A 5673-nucleotide genomic window follows, 5' to 3' on the forward strand; every position below is an offset into this window, starting at 1 on the left:
GTCGTACGCCACTAACAAAATTCCATAGCTATCTTATAAATATGCTTAAACATACGAACTTGCAATTTCGTAGGATTATGGCTCCCACTAGGGTGGGTCACGATAATATTAGAAACAAGCTTCTAGTTTAAGCAACCTACTATAAAGAAGTCTAATCTTATGAACTTACTATTTCGTAGGATTATTGCTCCCACTAAGGTGGGTCACGATAATATTAGAAACTGCTTCATATATAGACCAATTTATGGAGACCATATACAACACATTGTTGTAATTATCGCTTAGTCATTTTAAATATGGCTTTTGCATAATTATCACATAAGTAGATAAGGCAGATAATTCACTTAAAACATATTAACACCAAATAAATAGATAAATCCATTTAATTCATGGTGATTAATCACACTGGATAATTATTGAAATTATTTAATAAATCTAGGGAGATTTAAATAAATAATTAATTCCTTATCTTATCCAAAATATGAATTTCGGATTTGATAAATTTATCTTGGATAATGACTATCCAAATTAATTTAGGATTTATCTAGATAGAGTTGAATCTATTTAAATCCTCTTTTTGGGATTATTCTAGATTTTATAAGAATAAAACCAAATCCTTAAATTCAAGATAAGACTGATCTTGGATTATCATTATCAAAATCGTACTAGGATATTTCAGGATAGAAACAAATCTATCCAAATCCATAAGATAAAATCCAATCACTCTAAGATTTAAGAAAATCTTAAATTATTTAGTATAAGAAACTAGAATATATCATATCTATTAGGATTTATCTAGATAAAATTAACTTTATCAAAATCCAATTAGATTAGGATTATCTTGTATTATTTAAACGCATTTGTCGGGGATGGATGGCGTGCTTAGTGTTAGTGTTCAGAGTCTGTGGTGTAAATAGTTTTGATTTGTTTTCTTTTTCTTTTGTTTGCAGTTTATGAGCAGAAGCTCAAGATCTACCTACTGGAGCAACTCATCTGGGTGGAAACACGGCCAGTTTGATTGGGGGGGTAAGGATACAGTCTCTACTGTGACCACCAGATCAGGGTTCACCACGGGAGATTCGTTTCCGAGTGAATCCACTAGCGACGAATCTTGGACGTCATCAGGACGCGAAGATCCAGAATCACCACCCGAATCAAAAATAGAGTCAGAAACAGGGGAAGCGGAGGAAGTAGTCATGGCGCAGGTGGTAGACCCGGATCCAGAAATCGGCTCTCTAACTGCCCATTTAGATGGAGAACCAGCTCAAGCTATAGTGATGAATCCACGCCAGAGGGCTATCGAGATCAAGACAAACGTACTCGGCATCTTGCCGACGTTCTCTGGGCGTAGAAATGAGTGCCCGTATGAGTTCTTAAATGAATTCAGTAAATTATGTGGTATTCAGAAGAGGCCGAATGATGCAACAGAGGAGGATTATCGCCTACGAGCGATTCCGTTCACCTTGAAGGGGGAAGCTAATACGTGGCTATTGAGGTTGCCTCCGGATTCTATCCGCACGTGGAGGGACTTCAAGTTAGAATTCTTAGATTATTTCTTCCCATCCAACAAGACGAATGCACTTAAGAAAGAAATACTAGAGTGTAAGCAAGATTACGATGAATCGTTGAGTCAGTATTGGTCGAGATTTAAGGGGTTGTTGGATGCATGCCCGAATCACCGAATGATAGAGGCAGAGACCTACTCTCTGTTTTACGAAGGAGCCACTCCCGAGTCAGAGGACTTAATGAACTCCTCGAGTGGGGGAAATTTCACAAGAAAAAGGGGAAGTGAGGCAAGAGAGATCCTAGGGAAGTTGATTGACGCTAAGAAGGCGTACGATAACCCTAGGAATGCAGTGAGAAGAGGATCGGTGCATGCTGTGAGAGAACAAGAAGATGACAAAGTCGAAGCAAGGATGGATAGGCTCGAGAAGGCTCTTTTGAACGCGATTGAAAAGGCGATTCCACTGGCTTCACAAGGGAAGGAGAAATCTCGTAGTCCAGGAGATAATCAAATTCAACAATATTACGGGACCCAGGAAGGAGATTATCAGGCCCAGGTCAATGCAATGGGAAGTTGGAATCCCGATGGGAGCTGGAATCCAGGGAGACAGAGAGATGCGCCCTGGAGAAACCATCCCAATTTCAGATGGACTGACAATGAACAGAATCAGCCGGCACCGCAACAAAGTCAGCAGTTTGCACCTCAGCCCGAAAGACAAGGTAATTGGTCAGGAAGGAATCAAGAGGGGCAGGGCAACTGGATTAATCGGAACCAAGGAGACCACTCGAGCTGGGGAAACAGGAATCAGAGCAGTCAAGGGAACTCTTATGTACCCCCACACCAAAGGAATTTTCAGAACAATTACCAGGGCCAAGGAAATCAATACAATAACTCTTCAGGCGGTCAAGGAAACGCTCGTCAGAATCAAGCAAGTGGACCGACTCTAAGTATCGGCCCAGGACCCAGTCAGCCACCGAAACCACCAAAAAGTATCGATGATATGGTGCACGACCTCGTCAGTTCTCAGCAACATATACAAAACAACCTGCAATCGAACAATGACGTAGTGCACAAGCTTCAAGATGCTCAACAGGAGCAGAAAGCAGCCATGGATATGCTGGCTAAGCAGTTGTCCCAGATAGCTACTTCTTTGCGTGATATGAGGGGAAATGAAGGGAAGATTCCCGCCTCCGTAAGGCCACCGGACAGAGCTAATATAAGTCAGATTACCTTGAGATCCGGGAAGAGATATGATGGGCCAGTGGTAAGAACAAAGGAGGTGACAGATCCCAAGGAAGACAGGGAAGAAGAGGATACAATTCCTAGGCCAAGACACTTGGAGGGAGGAAGTCCCTCGATCAAGGATGACCTTAAGACAGGAGATTTAGAGAAACCTTTGCCTAGATCAACTGAACCATTCTTCCTCGATCCAGAACCGGAGTTGGAAGATGAGGCAGTGGGAAAAGAAACTGGAGAGTTATCAGCTGAAAGTTCTACCGGAGCGGGGAAGCGACTGAAACCCTTTCCGAGTCGGGGGGAAGCCAAGAAACAGAAGAAAGAACCGGTAGACTTCATGGACATTTTTGGGAAGTTGGAAATCAATCTGCCATTCTTACAGGCCCTGAAGATGCCAGTCTTTGGCAAGTTCATCAAGGAATTTATAGCTGGGAAGGCTAGGCCCAGTGGGAAAATCCTGATAGGCGAGAACCTCTCCGCAGTGATTCAGAAAAGGAAGATTCCTTCAAAATGCAATGACCCAGGTATGTTCACCTTGCCCATCTCTATTGGTGATGTGAGAATCGAGCACGCTATGTGTGATTTGGGTGCGTCGATAAATGTGTTACCACTTTCCATATACAAGAAATTAGTGGGGGTAGGCATGGTAGACACGAGGGTTGTGATTCAACTGGCGGACAGGTCATGCATCTGTCCTGAAGGGGTGCTTGAGAATGTGATAGTCAAGGTACATGACTTCTTGTACCCTGCTGATTTCCATGTGATTAAGATGAGTGATAATGAGTCTGCAGAGTCGGGCAGAGTACTTTTAGGGAGACCCTTCCTACGTACCGCTAAGACTATCATTGATGTTTTTGATGGAACAATTTGCCTTGATTATAATGGGGAGAAATACACATTCAGCATTGATGAGGCAATGAAGAAACCTCTTGACGTTGAAAATTTGCATGCTATAGATGTTATTAACCCTTTGGTCCAAGAATACCTTGAGACGGAATTAATGCAGGAACAGATTGAGAACTCCGGGATGAGTCATGCCATTGATAGAGAAGTAGCCAGTTGGTGTCAAGCAATGAACACAAGCGAGTTATCAGATGAGGAGCTAGCTGAAGCAATTCTAAATTTCTGTGCAAATCCGGAGCTAGCTAGGTCAAGGAATACACCTTATGTGGCAAGTGTGGAAGGTTCTGCTGGGTCGAGGAAGGGAATGACAACGGAAGTAACAGAGAAAAATCTCTTGCCCCAAGAAAAAGATGTTCCCAAGAAAGAGTTGAAAACACTTCCACCAGGCCTAAAGTATGCGTATCTAGAGGAGAACGAAACTTTCCCTGTGATTATCAACAGCAGCTTGACCGAGGGACAAGAAGAGGGACTGCTGAAGGTAATCCGAAGAAACAAGAAGGCTATTGGGTGGACACTCTCTGACCTGGTAGGAATTAGTCCAGATTTGTGCATGCATCACATCCGCTTGGAGGAAGGAGCGAAAGCCTGCAGAGATCCTCAACGCAAATTGAATCCTAACATGAGGGAGGAAGTGCTGAAAGAATTATTGAAACTACTCTCCCTAGGAATCATTTATTCCATACCAGACAGTGAATGGGTGAGTCCAGTCCATATGGTACCCAAGAAGTCAGGAATACAGGTGGTCAAGAACGACAAGAATGAATTGGTGCCCACCAGACTAGTTACTGGGTGGAGGATGTGCATCGATTATAGGAAGTTAAATGAAGCGACCAAGAAAGACCATTTCCCTCTACCTTTCATTGACCAGATGCTGGAGAGGCTAGCAGGCAAGCAATACTTCTGTTTCCTAGACGGGTATAGTGGGTATTTTCAGATCTATGTGGATCCCGAGGACCAGGAGAAGACAACTTTCACGTGTCCTTTCGGCACGTACGCTTACAGGAGGATGCCGTTTGGCCTGTGCAATGCGCCAGGCACTTTTCAGCGGTGTATGGTGAGTATCTTCTCGGATCTTTTGGAGGACTGCATCGAGATTTTTATGGATGACTTCACTGTGTACGGGAATTCATTTGACTCATGTTAGGCTAGTTTGGATATAGTATTGAGAAGGTGCCAGGAAAAACATTTGGTTTTGAACTTCAAGAAATGCCACTTTATGGTCCCTGAGGGAATTGTCCTTGGCCACGTAGTCTCGGAAAGAGGTATACAGGTAGACCAGGCAAAGATTGAGGTGATCTCAAAACTGCCTTACCCGACGAATCAGAAGGAGGTGAGAGGATTCCTAGGGCATGCAGGATTCTATAGGAGGTTCATAAAAGATTTCGCAAAAATTGCTCAGCCACTCACCCACTTGTTGCATAACGATGTTGATTTTATCTTTGATGAGGAATGCAAAAAGGCTTTTCAGTTGTTAAAAGACAGGCTAGTATCTGCGCCTATTATTAGAGCGCCCGACTGGAATCTACCCTTTGAGATTATGTGTGACGCAAGCGATTATGCCGTGGGAGCGGTGCTAGGTTAAAGAGTTGATGGGAAAAGCTATGTGATCTTTTATGCTTCAAAAACGCTAAATCAAGCTCAGAGAAATTATGACACTACTGAAAAAGAAATGCTGGAGGTAGTATACTCATTTGAGAAATTTCGCCCGTACTTGCTTGGGTCGAGGGTGATAGTCTTCACCGACCACGCGGCTATAAAGTACCTGTTGGCAAAGAAAGAATCCAAGCCGAGATTAATCCGATGGGTGTTGCTTTTGCAGGAATTCGATTGGGAAGTCAGAGACAAAAAGGGAACAGAAAATAAAGTAGCCGATCATCTGAGCAGGATATTTCAAGGGGAGACCGAGGAAGCAATACCGGATGCATTCCCAGAGGAACATTTGTACTACGTAAAAAAAATTCCTCGACCTATCAGCTGGGAAGAGATTATGGTGTTAACAGGTCCAGGGGATGCCGAAAAAGGGAAATGTC

This window comes from Salvia splendens, chromosome 8, assembly GCF_004379255.2.
Source record: "Salvia splendens isolate huo1 chromosome 8, SspV2, whole genome shotgun sequence".
In the NCBI taxonomy this organism is placed as follows: domain Eukaryota; kingdom Viridiplantae; phylum Streptophyta; class Magnoliopsida; order Lamiales; family Lamiaceae; genus Salvia; species Salvia splendens.